The sequence below is a fragment of the Felis catus genome, chromosome X, assembly GCF_018350175.1.
Source record: "Felis catus isolate Fca126 chromosome X, F.catus_Fca126_mat1.0, whole genome shotgun sequence".
NCBI classification, from domain to species: Eukaryota; Metazoa; Chordata; class Mammalia; order Carnivora; family Felidae; genus Felis; species Felis catus.
In genome coordinates, this window is record NC_058386.1 from 43129058 (window position 1) to 43147273 (window position 18216).

At 41.7% G+C, this 18216-nt stretch overlaps 1 long non-coding RNA gene across 9 annotated transcripts in view; it reads left to right on the top strand.

Annotated features, from left to right (window-relative positions):
- The window catches only part of LOC102901835, a 151270-nt gene extending 139258 nt beyond the window's left edge, over window positions 1-12012 (top strand). For 3 of the 9 annotated variants that reach the window (XR_002739788.2, XR_002739786.2, XR_006593036.1), the window contains 4 exons: window positions 8249-8334; window positions 8816-8918; window positions 10403-10529; window positions 11901-12012. This is a non-coding gene — a long non-coding RNA (uncharacterized LOC102901835). Of the gene's footprint in view, window positions 1-2264; window positions 2286-2986; window positions 3099-6004; window positions 6125-6503; window positions 6650-7151; window positions 7220-8248; window positions 8335-8815; window positions 8919-10402; window positions 10530-11900 lie in introns of those variants that run through there. The other 6 variants (XR_002739784.2, XR_002739785.2, XR_002739787.2 and 3 more) reach the window with 5 other exon arrangements.
- The last annotated feature ends 6204 nt before the right edge of the window (window positions 12013-18216 follow it).

An 18216-nucleotide genomic window follows, 5' to 3' on the forward strand; every position in this document is an offset into this window, starting at 1 on the left:
TCAGTGTTATTATAGAAAGATACGGGTTTAGAGTCATTGTGATGTCTGTATGTTTTATGCTTGTAGTGATGCCTCTGGTACTTTGTCTCACAGGGTGCCCCTTAGGATCTCTTGTAGGGCTGGTTTAGTGGTGACAAATTCCTTCACTTTTTGTTTGTTTGGGAAGACCTTTATCTCTCCTATTCTAAATGACAGACTTGCTGGGTAAAGGATTCTCGGCTGCATATTTTTTCTGTTTAGCACACTGAAGATCTCGTGCCAATTCTTTCTGGCCTGCCAAGTTTCAAAAGAGAGATCAGTCACGAGTCTTATAGGTCTCCCTTTATATGTCAGGGCACGTTTACCCCTTGCTGCTTTCAGAATTTTCTCTTTGTCCTTGTATTTTGCCAGTTTCGCTATGATATGTCGTGCAGAAGATCGATTCAAGTTCCGTCTGAAGGGAGTTCTCTGTGCCTCTTGGATTTCAATGCCTTTTTCCTTCCCCAGTTCAGGGAAGTTCTCAGCTATTATTTCTTCAAGTACCCCTTCAGCACCTTTCCCTCTCTCTTCCTCCTCTGGGATACCAATTATGCGTATATTATTTCTTTTTAGTGTATCACTTAGTTCTCTAATTTTCCCCTCATACTCCTGGATTTTTTTCTCTCTCTTTTTCTCAGCTTCCTCTTTTTCCATAACTTTATCTTCTAGTTCACCTATTCTCTCCTCTGCCTCTTCAAGCCGAGCCGTGGTGGTTTCCATTTTGTTATGCATTTCATTTAAAGCGTTTTTCAGCTCCTCGTGACTGCTCCTTAGTCCCTTGATCTCTGTAGCAAGAGATTCTCTGCTGTCCTGTATACTGTTTTCAAGCCCAGCGATTAATTTTATGACTATTATTCTAAATTCACTTTCTGTTATATTATTGAAATCCTTTTTGATCAGTTCATTAGCTGTTGTTATTTCCTGGAGATTCTTCTGAGGGGAATTCTTCCGCTTGGTCATTTTGGATAGTCCCTGGCGTGGTGAGGACCTGCAGGGCACTTCCCCTGTGCTGTGGTGTATAACTGGAGTTGGTGGGCCGGGCTGCAGTCAGACCTGATGTCTGCCCCCAGCCCACCGCTGGGGCCACAGTCAGACTGGTGTGTGCCTTCTCTTCCCCTCTCCTAGGGGCGGGATTCACTGTGGGGTGGTGTGGCCCGTCTGGGCTACTTGCACACTGCCAGGCTTGTGATGCTGGGGATCTGGCGTATTAGCTGGGGTGGGTAGGCAAGGTGCACGGGGGCAGGAGGGGCAGGCTTAGATCGCTTCTCCTTAGGTGATCCACTTCAGGAGGGGCCCTGTGGCAGCTGGAGGGAGTCAGATCCGCTGCCGGAGGTTTGGTTCCGCAGAAGAACAGAGTTAGTTGTTTGCGTGGAGCCAGCAAGTTCCCTGGCAGGAAGTGGTTCTCTTTGGGATTTTGGCTGGGGATGGGCGGGGGGGATGGCGCTGGTGAGCGCCTTTGTTCCCTACCAAACTGAGCTCTGTCGTCCGGGGGCTCAGCAGCTCTCCCTCCCTTTGTCCTCCAGCCTTCCCGCTTTCCGAGCAGAGCTGTTAACTTATGACCTCCCAGACGCTAAGTCGCGCTTGCTGTCGGAACACAGTCCGTCAGGCCCCTCCGCTTTTGCCAGCCACACTCGGGGGCTCTGCTTGGCCGGCGAGCAGCCCCTCTGCCCCGGCTCCCTCCCGCCAGTCCGTGGAGCGCGCACCGCCTCGCCATCCTTCCTACCCTCTTCCATGGGCTTCTCGTCTGCGCTTGGCTCCACAGACTCCGTTCTGCTAATCCTCTGGCGGTTTTCTGGTTTTTTTAGGCAGGTGTAGGTGGAATCTAAGTGATCAGCAGGACGCGCGGTGAGCCCAGCGTCCTCCTACGCCGCCATCTTCCCTCTCTCCTCGCCAAAATAATTTCTCCAGAGTAATTAACAGGCGTTATCTACCCAAGGAATGGAACAAATAGGAAGTTCAGGTTCTAAGGAGCTGCCTTGATTGTGCCAGTGGCCCCACTCTAGCTCTTTATTAATTGCACCACCTGGGATGCTGATAGCGAACTGAGCTTTGGAACATTTCAGCCCTGGCATGGAATGCAGTTTTTACACAAGCTGCCACAGGGCACTGCTCTCCATGTGCTTTCTTTCCTGACCACTCTTCAATTAACAAGTGTGTTATTCCCTTTCAGCCGGAAAATTCTGTGATTTCTTGTCTTGTGGTTCAGAAATCCGATTTCACAGCTTATCTTCCATTAGATGAAAGTGTTTACGGTGTCTGGAGCTGGAGTAAGTTCCTGTGGGTGCCCAAGAGCAGGGGCCTCCTCTCTCCTCTCATTAATTTGCTGATGCCTAACTGCACTGACACAGCGGTGAGATACCGGGGAGAGCTCAATATATGTTAATTTTATCTAATTCTTCAATGACTGCAAAACTTCCATTGTCTAGTTTTAGTGCAGTTCACATGAGCAAGTACATTACTGGACACATAAGTACTTTTGAATTCTTACAACTGTTGTGTATATACAGCAGTCTACTTGGATGAATATACCTTTAGGATGAATTCCAGAAGGGAGATTTCTGGGAAAGAATGCTTAGTGCATTACTAATTGTAATATGTTGAGAGTATCAGGAGTTTCTCATGAATCTTTAAACCTGCTTCCTTTCCCTCATCTAAGGAGGTGGGGATGGGTTACATAAGCTGTTGGGGCTCAACACAAACACCCCTCATACATCCTAGCTGCGCCTTCTATTGCTCTCTTTCTCTCTCTCTCCAAGGCTAGCTGTTTGGGTTTATCCCAACTGCACATTAGGGTAGTGGTTGTGGGCAGTAACTCCCAGGTCTGGCCCATATTCAGACCACCAGGGGCAGTACCCTAGGCCAGAAGAAGGCCAGACAGGGAAGAACAGACCACTCCCCACCACCATTATCTCCCTCTGAAGTACACACTTGTGGTCAGTGTGTGACCCTGAATCTTTCCCTCCTCCAGGTATTGGAAACAGGCTGGGTCATCATCCCACTCACTGTACCACCATAGGTGGCACCTCATCACAGCTTCATCATGGCTTTGTGTCTGTACATCCTGCTCACAGCTGACCCAGGTATATACCACATTTCTCCTATTGGGTTTCTGGACCGTCTGAACAGGGCTCACATTTGGCTCATGCACCCCCTCAGCCTTGGCCTGGGGTTGGACCTTGACACCTGCTCCACTCCAGACTGGGCACAGTTGCTAGTCCCCACTCTTGATTATCATCTCCAACAATGGTAAATGGGTAGACAAAAAGTCTCTTTTCCCTCTGCTATGGTGAGGGAAGGGAGGAGAGGGACAGGAAGGGCAGAAACGGATGCCTTGTGGTTCCTCTCAGTGGTCCTAGTGACAATGCTATTACTTCCAGATGTTAATTCTACCCAGAATTAAGATGACCTCATGCTGGGATTTAAATAATAATGACAAGACAGTGGGACTGAGCAATTCTTAGTGGCTGAATTATTTTTAAGGAGCATATATTACTTGTGCTATAAAACAAATAAAATGAAACGATATCTACAGTCTTCACAATGACACAAAGGTTTGGGAGTACCTAATTGTCCGTGGTCATAGTGGTTGCTCTGTGCTAATGCTGCCTGAGGATGAGGTTACCCAGAAGGCTTGTGGCACTGAGAAAATTGGATTTTTTTTCAGTTTAGACTCTAACCTCTCACACAGACAGGACCCCATCTTCCCAGTGTCCTGAAGAAACTTGATCCTACCCAGAGAACACAGCTGCTGCCAACAGACAAAGCACCAAGGTCAGGGAGACAGCTGGGCAGCAGATAACCTGTCCAAGAGATAACAGGAAATGACTAAGAGCCAATAAAAGAGCTCACCTGAGGAGAAACATGAGCCTGAGGTCAGATCCCACAGTTTATGCTGATTGAAGAGTATGAGACCTCAGTCCTTATCAATAAATCTTTATTTCATACACATAAAGATCTGAATTGTAGGAACAGTTCCTGATTAGATATTAAAAGTGGTTATCCCTAATTCCCTTACTGATCAAAGAAGAATTACATGTTCTTTACACTTGACTCTAAATTGCCTCTATATCTTGTTTGTATGAGACAGGGAGGGTGAGAGAAAGGGAGTGAGGGAAGAAGAGAGGGAGGGATGTGGTAATTCTACTTCTGCCACAGGGCATCTTTCTAACTCTCAAAGAACCTGTGCTTCTCTAAAGGTAACCTGCAGGGTCTGGGAATGCAAGACAGCAAGGGTTTCTGGTTGGGGGTGGAGGTAGGGCAGGGCAAGGTCAAATTCCTTTCTGTCTTATAGGTACTTACCTTTATTTGCTAAAATCAGGGGCAGTAGTCTGCTGTCCACCCCCTTCTCTCCCCTATCCTCGCTCTTTCCCTGACAGTGGAGGACCAGTCCACCTAGGTGATGGTGAAGCCTTTGGAGGCTCACCAGATGCAGGAGACCTACAACCCTGAGGACTGTATTTTATATGCTGTGTTACCCTTGGAGTAACCCTGTGTCTTTGTAGTCCTGGAATGTTCTGGCTTGTTTTCCAGGGAAACAAAGCATATTTACTGTCTGACAGGAGGAAGAGGTGAACTTTTCTAAAGTCTCCCTCTTCTTTTGGGATCATGCTGCACATATACAGTGCTACATAACCAGCTGTTTCAAGTTTATAACTCAATGTGAGCAGCACAACTATGACAGCAAACATTATTCAGTATTGGTTTGTGATGGGCGGCCACATTTCATTTTCAAATGTGTTGCAGTTTACTTATATAGTAAGTCCGTGACCATTCTTTTATAAATTAAGCTGCTTTGGAAATCCCATGTATCTAAATCTTTGTTCACATCCAAGACAGTTTCCCTTTTCTTTTGGGGGGGGGAAGTGAGCAAGGGGCAGGGGGAGAGAGAGAGAGAGAGAGAGAGAGAGAGAGAGAGAGAGAGAGAAGTGGGGCTCACTTCGAGCAGGGCTTGAGCTCACACGATGGGGGGGCTCTAATTCACAAAGCATGAGATCATGACCTGAGCTGAAGTCAGATGTTTAACACAGGCTCCCCCAAGACAGTTTCCTTAACATAAAGTTTTAGAAGTAGAAGTTTTGGGTTACAGAATGTATGCAAGTTTTAAAGCTTATATATTTGAATTTATCAGTCCTTTTCTTTATATTTTTCTGGATTCCTTTCATGCTTGAAATGGCTTTGTAGACTTTCAGAGTCTAAAAGCTCTCACACATGTCTAAGGAGACTAAAGACTCTTGAGGGCAACTGGGGCAGCTGCACTGAGAAGAAAACTTGAAGGGCCAATTGGCAGGTGAAATGCAGGGCTAGGAACAGTCCTAGACAGAAGGACTGAAAGATTTTGGGGGTGGAGAAGGGAAGGACAGGTCTTCCAGGACTAGGAAACAATGTCCTGCTTCAGGCATGGCAGAATCTCTGCTTGGATGGGGAAGGCTAGATCTACAGCCTATTCGATATATACATCACTGTGCATACACATAGGTGTTACTACACATATATCCAAGTCTTAGGATTGGCTGGTGAAGTTGACCCCACAGAGGTTGTGTTTGGGTGGCAACAGAAGATGGTGTCTAACCATTTTCATTCCCTTTCTGATTCTCCAGCAGGCTCCCTGCTGTCTCTCAGCAACCGTAAGTGTGAATAGATGTGAATGCTTGAATGTGAAGGGAGCCAGCAGGACTCAGATGGGTTTAGGCGGTGAGATCTGTGTCCTCTGGGGAGGAAGTTCCTTAAGGCCATCACATCTTTCTCCTCACAGGACTTGTGGCTGCCACAGCCCTTGTTGTGGTGGGGGCAGGACAAGGGAGGATGGTGGACTACAAAGGGCTCAGATGAAAATGGGGTGAGTCTTGGGGATGTTATTTGAAGTATCTGGATGCCAGAGACACCAGGTACTTTTGACAAAGTGCAGATTCAGGAATCCTCAGTGGGGTCAAGGATGAAGGAATGAGAAAGCCCCGCCCACACAGCATGCGCTGGATGCAGTGCGCATGCCCAGTGCCCAGCATTTTCCCATCAGCCACTGACTTGGGTTGTGTGCAAAGCGTTCCGTGTGCAGCACTGTGTGGATCGCGTCCTATCATCTGGATTCTTTCTCACTAAGATTCACTTGGTACGTCTTTTACCAATTGGTAGGCAGATGAGTCTGCCCAGAAGTTTAAGTGTGAGTGTGAGGAGGGAGCCAGTGGGCTTTGGGTGGGTCAGGGCCATGTAGTTCCTGGCCTCTGAGGAGGAAGGGCCTTGAGGTCTTTGCCCTCATAGGCATTGCGGCCGCCATAGCTCATGTCACAGTGGCGGGGCCAGAACAAGTGAGGACGGTGGGCTGTGGAGGGGAGGGGGTCGCATGAAGAGGGGGCAAGGCTTGGGGCAAATTATTAGGTATCTGGGTCCTAGAGGCACCAGGAACTGACAAAGGGTGGATTTGGGAATTGTCGGTGTGGGCGTGATGAAGGGTGCAGAAGTCATAACCACGTGGTACATGCGAAGGCAGTGCGCATGTGCAATGCTGTGCACCTTTCCAGCCGTTATTGGTATGGAACGTGTGCAGTGTGTTCTGAGTGCTGAGCTGTTGGGGTTGCGTCCTACCACCTGGAGTCTTTCTCTTGTGAGACTTGATCGTTCTCCCAGGAGCTTAAATGTGAGTGAGGAAAGAGCCAGCGGGCTTCAGGCAGGTCAGGGTGGCCGTTTCTTGTCGCTGAGGAGGAAGGTCACCTTTCTCTTTACAGGTGTTGTGGCTGCCATGGCTTTTGTCTTTGTTAGAGGGGGGCTGACACAAGGGAGGGCAATGGGCGGGTGAGAAAGGGGGTCAGATGAAGATGGGGCGAGTCTTGATGATGTTATTTGAGGTATCGGTCTTGGAGGCGCCAGGAACTGCCGACGGAGGGCAGATTTGGGGAATTTTTGGTGAAGCCCCAGTGAGGGGCAGGGAAGCCCTGGATGCAGTGCACATGCCCACTGCCCAGAACTTTCTCCTTGGTGGTTGGCGTGACAGCATGTGCAGCGTGTTTTGGGTGCTGAGCTGAGCATGTTGAGGCTTACCATGTAGATTTTTTTCTCGCTGAGAATCAGTAGGTCTGCAGATTAGCCCGCCCAGGAATTTAAGTTTGAGTGAATGTGAAGAGGTTGCTATTTGCCTTTAGGTGGGTAAGGGCAGTGTGGTTCCTGGCCTCCGGTGAGTAAGTCCATGAAGTCATCGTCATCCTCACAGGTATGGCCCACCATAGCCCATGTCGTGGTGGTGGGGCTGGGAAAGGGAGAGTGCCAAATGAAAATGGAGTTATCTAAGGGGTGCTATTGGAGGCATCTGAGTTCTGGGGGCACCTGAAACTGCCGACAGAGCGTGGAATTGAGAATGGTCCGTGGAGAGTTAGACAAGACTGTATATTACAAAATCTCTTCATAGTGGAGAGTCTAGTTGTGAAATGAAATCTTTTTAGGAAAGTTGTATGTTTTTTCAAGTACTTGAAGGTCCGTTGTCTGCCAAATTGCTGTGAAACAAAGGTTTTGCAAGTAGCCTCATTTGATGTGATTGGAAAATAGGCAGTTGTTATGAGTTCAAAATTTATTTTGGAAATCTCAACAAATGTAAAAAAGAATTTATAATTAGCAGTTGGCCATAAAAATATTTCAGTATAATTATTATTTTATTACATTCTTCAATGATTTTTTCTTTTTTATTTATTATTATTTTTTAATTTAAATTCAAGTTCATTAGCATACAGTATAGTCTTAGTTTCAGGAGTAGAACCCAGTGACTCATCTCTTACATATGACACCTAGTGCTCATCCCTAAAAGTACCCTCCTTAATGCCCCTCACCCATTTAACCCATCCTTCCCCACCTCCCCTCCAGCACCCCTCAGTTTGTTCTCTATTTAAGAGTCTCTTATGGTTTGCTTCCCTCTCCCTCTCTGTTTTTATCTTATTTTTCCTTCTCTTCCCCTGTGTTCATCTGTTGTTTCTTAAATTCCACATATGAGTGAAATCCTATGATATTTGTCTTTCTCGAACTGACTGTTTTCGCTTAGCATAATACACTCTAGTTCAATCCACGTTATTGCAAAAAATAGTTTCATTCTTTTTGATTGCTGAGTAGTATTCCATTGTATATACATGCACCCCAATGTTTATAGCAGTGCTATCAACAATAGCCAAATTATGGAAAGAGCCCAAATGTGCATCAGCTGATGAATGGATAAAGAAGATGTGGTGTATATTTAACGATTTTCTATTTTCAGTGTGAAATATGAGTGCACGAGTAAGATCAAGATCTAGAGGAAAGGGAGATGGAATAAAGTCTTCTAAGCAGGAAGAACCTGTGGTTGTGAGTGCTTTCATGTTTTACTTCTATTGGCAGAAATAATTTTTTAGGAAAAACTATCAAAAAAAGTTGTTGAACCAGTATAGTATGTTGTTTAAAGGACTTTCTTGCTTAAAATGGATGAAAAATGAATCCAGGAAAGAAACATTGAGGAAAAAGACTTACATTCTGGTGTTGCCTGGATGTGTAAATTGATAGGAGCCCAGGAATCCTCTCTATGACTTCCCTATTGTGCTTATGAATAAACAAACAACACACATCTCAGAAAAGATTAAAAAGGTTTCCAGAATTATTAGTCCTTGCAGATAACTCCTTGGAGTATTTTCTATATATAAAGAGTAATTTTATTGAATACTTTCAGAGAAGAGTATAGGAAAAACTTCAGATTTGTGATTGACTACCTCCATGTAGTATGTGTATTTGTGCCTTCTGTCATTATAGTATTAATATCAATACTCTTTATTTGCACCTATCCTCCCCTAAGGCTAAACAACCAGGTGAAAAAACATCACAGCAAAAGGAACTACCAACTGAGAATCCAGATATTGAGACTGGGCAAGAGAAAGAAGGAGCACCTGTGGCTCAAGGTGAAGAGGGGATGAAGAAACATGTTGTATTTCATTTATGATGTTATATTAGTAATAGGAATAGATAAAGGGTTCCTTGAAAATTGGCTGGAAACCTGTTTGGTAAGGGAAAGGTATAGTTTGCAGCTGACTGCAGTCCTTCTCTGTGATAAGTTTTCTTTCAGCATTTTACCATCCCATATTTTAAATTATTTGGCATGCTTGGAAAGTACAATTCTTGCCAATGCTCTATATTAGCAAAGCAAGGAAACAACATTAAATTTAGACAGAATTATACACTATGTCACTAGTTAAAGTTGGCCTTTTTTGAATGCTGTTTTCTGGGATTCTTAAGTCGTGGCATCAAATGTTTAAGCAGACCTAGATACACGTTGGCTAACTCTTAGACTGTAATTTTTAAAAATCATAATACAGAGAAACAAAAATGTGAAAGCCTTTCCTAGTTGCTGTTAAAGTCTTCAATATTTTTGTCTTCCTGAACCATAATCTAGTTGTCATATATTCCTTTTTTAAAAACTTTTTTACTTAGAAAAGATTTAAAGCTTACAGAAAAGTTACAAGAAAAGTACAGTGTACTTTTGATAGGAGCCTCAGACACCTTGATCCACGCATTGCTATGCTAACCTTGTGCCACATATCACCCTTCCTTAGATAATAATACACATATTATTATTGTTAAACCACTTGAGATTAAATTTCAACTCTGTACTCTCAAAGTAATTCAGTATCTGTTTCCTCGAAACAAGGATATTGTTTTACATAACCCCAGTACAATGATCAGATTGAGGAACTTTAACGTTAAGAAAAAATTATTATCTAATATGTGGTCTGTTGCCTAGTAATGTCCAGTTTTGTCAGCTGGCTTAGTAATATCGTTTATACCATTATTTTTTCCTGATCCAGGATCCAACCCAAAACCACCCATTGTATTTAGTTGTCACCTCTCTTTCGACTCCTTTATCCTAGAAGTGTACTTCAGTCTTTCTTTGTCTTTCCTGATTGACAATTTCTGGAGTCCAGGCCATTTGTTTTGTAAAATGTTCTTCAGGTTGGGTTTCTCTCATCTTTCTATTTGTGATGACTTTTTTCACTCATTTATTGGGGCCTGCTTGGTGGCAGGTCATGTACTCGATGCTGAAGATAAAAATACAAATGAGAGAATGATTTCTGTCTTGTACTCACAATCTTGTCAGAAATTCAGGTAAACAAATGGCTGATCTAGTGGAATAAGTGCAATAATATAAGTGTATATAGGTTACAAAGGTGATAACTAAGTTGTCTTAAACAGTTTTGGAAAAAGAAACACTTCATAGAGGAGGTAATATATAAGAAACATAACTCCCATTTTCTAGCAGAAAAACTTTTTAATGCTTACTGCATTCTTATACATCATACTTTTTACACTACTGACTTACAGAGCTTTATTTAATAATATTAATTTATGGTTTGCTGCTTACATTAATAATTCTGTTTATTTATATAAGAACCTGAACTGGAAAGTGAAACCCAGGGAATGGGTCTGGAAAAGACTGGAGCTGAGCATGTAGATTGCCCTGAGGTGAGAAAGGAAGACTCCACCTAATCCAGCACCTGCTAAAATTCCAGAAGCATGTAAGTTCTCCATTAAGAATGCCAGTCATGGGGTTGTTCTTTTCTACAATATTATTATACCTTTGTAACAAATCACGAACACAAAGATTATTTGAAAAGTAGCTTAGACACCAAATGCTTGATTCAGAGACAGTATCAGAAGGAAAAAATGAGTTAACTCAAAGGCATATTGTTGAATTATAAAACATGGAAGTATTATTACTTTGGAATAGAAGTCCTTTGAAACCTAATGCAAGTGGTCATATACTTACATAAATTATTTAACATACCCCAGTACCAAATGGATATCTAAACAACACAGTAGTATTGATTTTCGTTTAATTTGCCTGAACTATTTCTCAACAATCACTGTATCTTTTAGACACCAAAAAATGATATGGATCTCTTTGTTTTGGCTTTTATAGGTTGGCTCATTTGTTTTTTAAATAGTGAGCGAGGCTAAGAAATGGTAATATTTGCCTGCATCTTGTAATGTCATCTATGATGGTAGTGGCTTATAACTAGTGTGACTGTGTAATTTTTATCATCCAAACCAGGACACTCTTGAGAGTTTAAAGGAGTGCTGTTGACTGCTTACACCAGGACAATAGGTGTGAATGAAACAAATGGTCACTTTACTATAAATAGACCATAGAAAAGTTGAACTGAATCAATGAAATATTTTTGCACAAAAGAGACAAACCAAATGGAATAATGTTTTTGCCTTCTCTTTAGTTAAAATGGTTCCAAGCATGACATCATTATTTTAATTTTTAATTATTTTTAAAGGTTTTTATTTCTTTTTGAGTGGGGGGAGGGGCAGAGAGAGAAGGGGACAGAGGATCCAAAGCAGGCTGCATGCTGACAGCAGAGAGCTCGATGCTGGGCTCGAACTCATGAACCATGAGATCATGACCTGAGCTGAAGGTGGATGCTTAACCCACTGAGCCACCCACATGTCCCAGTGACATTATTATTTTAGCTAATACAGATAATTAGAAGACTATTTCAAATGAATGAATTTCAGTGATACTGGGTTTACTTGCTTGTTTGCTTCTTGGAGTTTCTGCTTGGTTGATTTTATTTTAATTGAAATTAGACAGCTTTTTCTCACTACCTAAAATTATCTTTAAATAAGCTAGTGGGATTTGATCTGTTCTGGGTTTGAGAAATCTGTGTTTCTTCATACCATCAAAAAGAGTGATGTATTTAAAAAGTTGGTGCTTATATGCCTGAAAATGTACATTAGCGTAGAGGTTTGTGCCGTGATTAAGGTTCTGGTTTTAGTTTCATCTTATAAAACCAAAGCTGTAGTGTCCTTTATGTACCTTTATTCTTGTCTAAGTAAAGTTCTGCTAAGTGATGTACCCAATTCTTATGTTTATGTTTTAGGTGATGAACAGTCATATGTTCAAAAGAAGACAAGCTGAAGCCATACATATGCTTTGTTATGTTGATAATTTGGCTTAAGTTCTCTCAATAAAGCCTTAATAAAATTTGCTCAGAAGAAGTCATGCATATCTTTTGTTAAATCTGTTTCTAGGAATGTGACGCTATTATAAGTGGTATCTTAAAAAAACTCTTTATTCTATTTAGAGCTGGTCTATAGAAGTGCTGTTTATTCTTGTATAATGATTTTGTCTGGCAACTTTGCTAAACTTATTCTAATAGTGTATCTCTACATCCTTTTGGATTTTCTACATACACAGTCATACCACATGCAAATAATGACGGTATTGTTTCTTTTTGAATCTTTCTACCTTGTAGTTCTTGTCCTTACCTTATGACATTAGCCACATCCTTTTAAGTTGGATAGAAGTGATGATAATAGACATCCTTGTGTATCCCTGATCTCTTCAACATTTCACTGTGATGTAAGCTATAGATTTTTTATTTTTTTAAAGTTTATTTATTTATTTTGAGAGAGACAGAGCAGGAGACGGGCAGAGAAGGAGAGAGAGAATCCCAAGCAGGCTCCGCACAACTGTGCAGAGCCCAACATGGGGCTAGATCTCACAAACTGTGAGATTGTGACCTGAGCCAAAATCAAGAGTTGGACACTTAACTGACTGAGCCATCCAGGTGCCCTATTTTTTTTAAAGTACTATCGATTTTTAAAAATTAGATCTCTTCTATTAGATTAAGGAAGTTTCTTTTTATTCCTAGTTTGCTAAGAGTACTTACCATGAATGTTTGTTGAATGTTATTATCACACACTTACTCTACATCTACTGAGGTGATCTTATGAGGTTTTTCCATTAATCTGTTAATGTGGTATTCCTAGACTAAACACAGTTTGAGTCATGATATATTCTCCTTTTTATGTATTGTTGTATTCCTCTTTCTGATGTTTTGTTTAGGATGTTTGTATCTTTGTTCACAAGTGAGATTGGCCCATACGTTTTTTTATGTACTCTCTATCTTGAGCTTTGATATTTTCTTATTCTGGTTTCAAAAATGAGTAGAGGTATATATCCTCTTTTTCTGTTTTCTGATAGAGTTCATCTGACTTTGGAATTATTTCTTAAATGTTTGATAGAATTTGTTAGTGAAGCCATCTGGGCTTGGAGTTCATTTTTTAGGAAAGTTTAAAATTAATGATTTAATATTTTCTATTCTCTAGTCAGTTTGGATAAGTTTTATTTTTATAGGGCTTTGGCCATGTTACCTAAATTTTCATTACAGAGTTGTCCATAATATTCTCTCATTATTCTCTTAATGTCTGCAGGATCTGTGATACTGACATTTTAATTCTTAGTACTGATAATTTGTGCCTTCCCTCTTGCATTATTAACCAGTCTCACTGGAAGTTTACCACCATTATTAGTTTTTTAAAAATAAACCAACTTTTGACTATGCTGATCCTATTCTATTTTTGTTTTATATTTTGTTAATTTTATCTCTCACTTTTATTATTTTTCTTCTTTCTCTGTTTAATTTGCTCTTCTTTTTCTACCTCCTTAAAATAAATGTTTAGCTCACTAATTTTTAGCCTTTAAAAACATTTTTTAACGTTTATTTGTTGTTGAGAGACAGAGTGCTAGCAGGGGAGGGAGACACAGAATCTGAAGCAGGCTCCAAGCTCCCAGCTGTCAGCACAGCCCCAACGCAGGGCTTGAACACATGAACCACAAGATCATGACCTGAGCTGAAGTTGGACACTTAACCAACTGAGCCACCCAGGCTCCCCTAGCCTTTTTAATATACACTTTTAAATGATAACATTTTCTAAATAGGGCTTTTGTTTCATCTCAAGTTTTGATATATAGTATTTTTGTTATTCAACTTAGCATATTTTCTTATTCTCATTCTGATTTCTTTGAACTATGGACTACTTTTAAGTGTATTCCTTAACCTTTAAACATTTGAACATTTTCTTTTTGTTATGCAGCACAAGTAACTGATACAGCTATTTATAAGAGACACAGCTAAAACATAAGAATTCAGAAAATTTGAAAGTAAAAGTATGGGCAAAAGATATTCTGCACAAAATAGCTAAAATAAGCTTTCAGATAAATAAGCATTACTACAAAATAAGGGATATTTCATGTAGAAAAATTCAATTCATCAGGAATATTTAACAATTTTTTTTTATTTTTTTAGGAATATTTAACAATTTTAAATATGAACCTAATAGCATCTCTTCAGAGCATAATGGAAAAATTGGTAGAACCCCAAGGAGAAATGAGTAGAAGAGAAAACAGACAAAAATCAGTAAGGAGTGATAGGAAAGATTTGCACATCGTGATTAACAAATTTTACCTAATGGAAATATATAGAACTCTGTACTCAACAATGGAATACATATTCTTTTCAGTGTAATTATTCAGTCAGAGGCTTTACACTGTATATTTAAATTCTTAGAAATTTGTCGTGTTTTACAGCCCAGAATATGGCCAATTTTTGTAAAAATTACATATGTGTTTGAAAAGAATGTGTATTCACTTGCTGAATGTAGGTGATGTGCACTGCCTAACTTTGTGTTCCTGTCCTCCATTTATTTTAGTGCTGTGGTCCCCTTGTCCTGACAAGGCAAGGACCCTTGGGCAGTGGCTCAAGTTCTGTTGCCTTCCTCAGCATCCACGTGGCCTATAGGAAACTATATTCATTCTTGCCATGCCATATAGTGGTAGTAGAGCATGTCCCTATGCTGTGATTTCTTTTCTCCCAGCTCTCCTAGGCTGCTCTACAAGACTTTCTCTTTGAAATTTCTCCAGGCAAAAACCAAGCATCAGTCTCCAGGGGATATACTTCAGGCTCTAAAACTTGGTCGTCAGACTCCATTCTGGTTGCAGCACTAGGATGGGTCTGTGATTTCCTATAACTCAGAGCATACAGCTGGTGAGATGCTAGTCTTCCTTTCTTAAACATATTCTAAATGTCTTTTAGTGGTTCTCTTAAATCTCAATTCATTTGATTTTAAATGAGGTGGGTAACATAACCTCCCCTCCAACTCAGAGTAGGGAAGATTTATTTCATACCAGCCCCCAGTAGGTTGACATCTTGCAACTTAGGTATTTTATTTTCAATAGACTCTTTAAGGGACTTTCAAACTTCTACTAATCCTGTCATTATGTAGACTGCTTAGACTAGCAGAATGAGGAAATACATTATTCTCATCTCTTTAAAATGTGAGGTAACTTATTGCCTATTGTCCTGTTGTCAGTAGGCATTTGGATATAATGAATTTAAGAGAGAGGTATAAGTTTGAAATTCATTAAGGATATAGATAGCATTTGAAGCCATGGGCTCACAGGAACTCACCTACGGAGAGATTATATACAGAGAAGAGAGCCACAGGCAGAGTCCTGGGGCTTTCCACATAAGGAAGAGCCTATAAAAGGATGAAGAAAAAGGACCACCAGAGAAGTAGGAAGAAACTAGATGAGTTGTGGTATCAAGAACATCTAAAGGAAATGAAGTATTGAAAGAAATAATAAGCAGTCAACAATTTAAAATGATGGTGAGGGGTCATGCAAAGAGGCTATAAGAAATTCTTAATCTGGCAAGATATGTGTCACCAGAGACTTTGATAAGATCCACTTGCTCAGGAGGAGAAAAGCCTAATTGAAGAGGATCAAGGTGAAATGGGAGGTGAGCAAGTAGAGGTGGTGATTATAGAAAATGTTTTTTGAGGAGTTTCAATGCATGAAAGAGGGAAATGGAAATTTAGCTAAGAGGCTGGCATGAGGTCAAGGAAGGGGGGATTATTTTTTGATTGATATTAAAGCATGTTTGTGTGCTGGTGAGAATGGCATAGGAGAGGATGGAACACCTTAGTAAAGCCATAGGGATGGGATCTGAACACAAATGGAGGGGTTGTTTTTGGATATGAACAGGGACACGTTTCCACAATAACGTGGAAAGGCTAATATTGGAGGGCTCAAGGAGAAATTTCTGAGTAGAAGAAGAGGTAAGATTAGAAAGCAGAGAGGGGGAACCCTCTTGCACTGTTGGTGGGAATGCAAACTGGTGCAGCCACTCTGGAAAACAGTGTGGAGTTTCCTCAAAAAATTAAAAATAGATGGGGCGCCTGGGTGGCGCAGTCGGTTAAGCGTCCGACTTCAGCCAGGTCACGATCTCACGGTCCGTGAGTTCGAGCCCCGCGTCAGGCTCTGGGCTGATGGCTCAGAGCCTGGAGCCTGTTTCCGATTCTGTGTCTCCCTCTCTCTCTGCCCCTCCCCCGTTCATGCTCTGTCTCTCTCTGTCCCCAAAATAAATAAACGTTGGAAAAAAAAATAAAAATAAAATAAAAATAAAAAATAAAAATAGACCTACCCTATGACCCAGCAATAGCACTGCTAGGAATTTACCCAAGGGATACAGGAGTACTGATGCATAGGGGCACTTGTACCCCAATGTTTATAGCAGCACTCTCAACAATAGCCAAATTATGGAAAGAGCCTAAATGTCCATCAACTGATGAATGGATAAAGAAATTGTGGTTTATATACACAACGGAGGACTACGTGGCAATGAGGATGAATGAAATATGGCCCTTTGTAGCAGTATGGAAGGAACTGGAGAGTGTGATGCTAAGTGAAATAAGCCATACAGAGAAAGACAGATACCATATGGTTTCACTCTTATGTGGATCCTGAGAAAGTTGGCAGAAACCCATGGGGGAGGGGAAGGAAAAAAAAAAGAGGTTAGAGTGGAAGAGAGCCAAAGCATTAAGAGACTCTTAAAAACTGAGAACTAACTGAGGGTTGATGGGGGGTGGGGGGGGAGGGTGGGTGAGGGGTATTGAGGAGGGCACCTTTTGGGATGAGCACTGGGTGTTGTATGGAAACCAGTTTGACAATAAACTTCATATATTGAAAAAAAATGATAAAAAAAAGAAAGCAGAGAGGGAATTTCTACTTTTCCCTTTATACCTTTCTATGATTTTTCGATTTTGACCATGACTATATCTTTTTGTAAAATGATAAAGATCTGTTACTAGATTGGAAAAGCTTATTTATTTATTTATTTGAGAGAGAGAGAGATTTTGCACATGTGATCAAAGGAGAGGGAGAGTGAGAAAGAGAGACTCTGAAGCAGGCTCCATGCTCAGTGCAGAGCCCCACGTGGGGCTCCCTTGAGATCATGACCTGAACGGAAATCAAGACTTGGATGATTAACCAACTGAGCCACCCAGGCACCCCTGAAAAACTATTTTTAAAGAGAAGCTTGTGGTTACTTACTTTGCAACCATCTTGTGTTCAGGGGTACACACAGTAGGAGCCCCTAGTAGGAGAAACAGTAGCTCTTATTTGCTTCCCTTCCTTGGCCAAGGTGCAACTAGGCCTGAGGAACAGATAATGGAGACATTCTGCCAGGGCCACATTAAGATCCTTAGAGGGTCTGTCTGAGCCCTGAAAAGACTATGGAGTGTCCTCCTTCCCATTTGCCATATGTATTTTGTGATAAAAATTGATGGTAAAATGTTTATATTTTCCCATGATACGTTTCTTTGAATATCAAATACAAGTATCAAAATGTTTCTAATGATCTCTTTCTCATTGTGGGGGTGGTGGGGCTTCCCTGCTGGTGACCTAAGTAAGCACTGGCTTAGTTGGCCTTTAGGATAACCTAGCACTGATTCCAGTCCTTCCTTGAGGTGTTTTTCCCTCCCAGTCCATCACTGGTACTAGATTGCGGTAGATGTGAGGAAATCTAGTACAACTTGGACACTATATTCAGTTTCCATGCCTGTCATCTGGGGGCAGGAGAGAGGTGCCAGCTGGATGGGAAGGGCCCCCTAAACTAAGTACCTCATGACAGCAGGGAACCAGTTTGAGTGTTTCATTGCAGGACACAAGGGCAGGGATTTATTGGAAGGATGCTGGGGTGCTTCAAGGAATTGAAGCAAGAGTTGGCTTAGGAAGATTAGGCACCAGGGCAGCTCTGAGGGCCTCAGCTGTAGAGGCCCTCCCCTCTTGCCATCGTGTCTGGTGTGTGGAAAAAACCCCAGAGCATGGACAATATGGCACCCCCTTGTCTGTCTACTTCACATGAGGGGGGTTAACTCTCCCTGTACCCTGGGAGAGCCAGCACAGAGGCAACCTGATGGGAACCAGGCATCCTGTCCTTCTTATAGACTCCTTAACCAACTCCTGCTGCTAACCCCAGGAGGCCTAGGCACTACCTCCTCCCAGAAGGAAGGGGCTGGGCTGAAGCGAGATGTCCAGTGCTAACCAAGGCGAGCACTGCTAGGGTATATTCA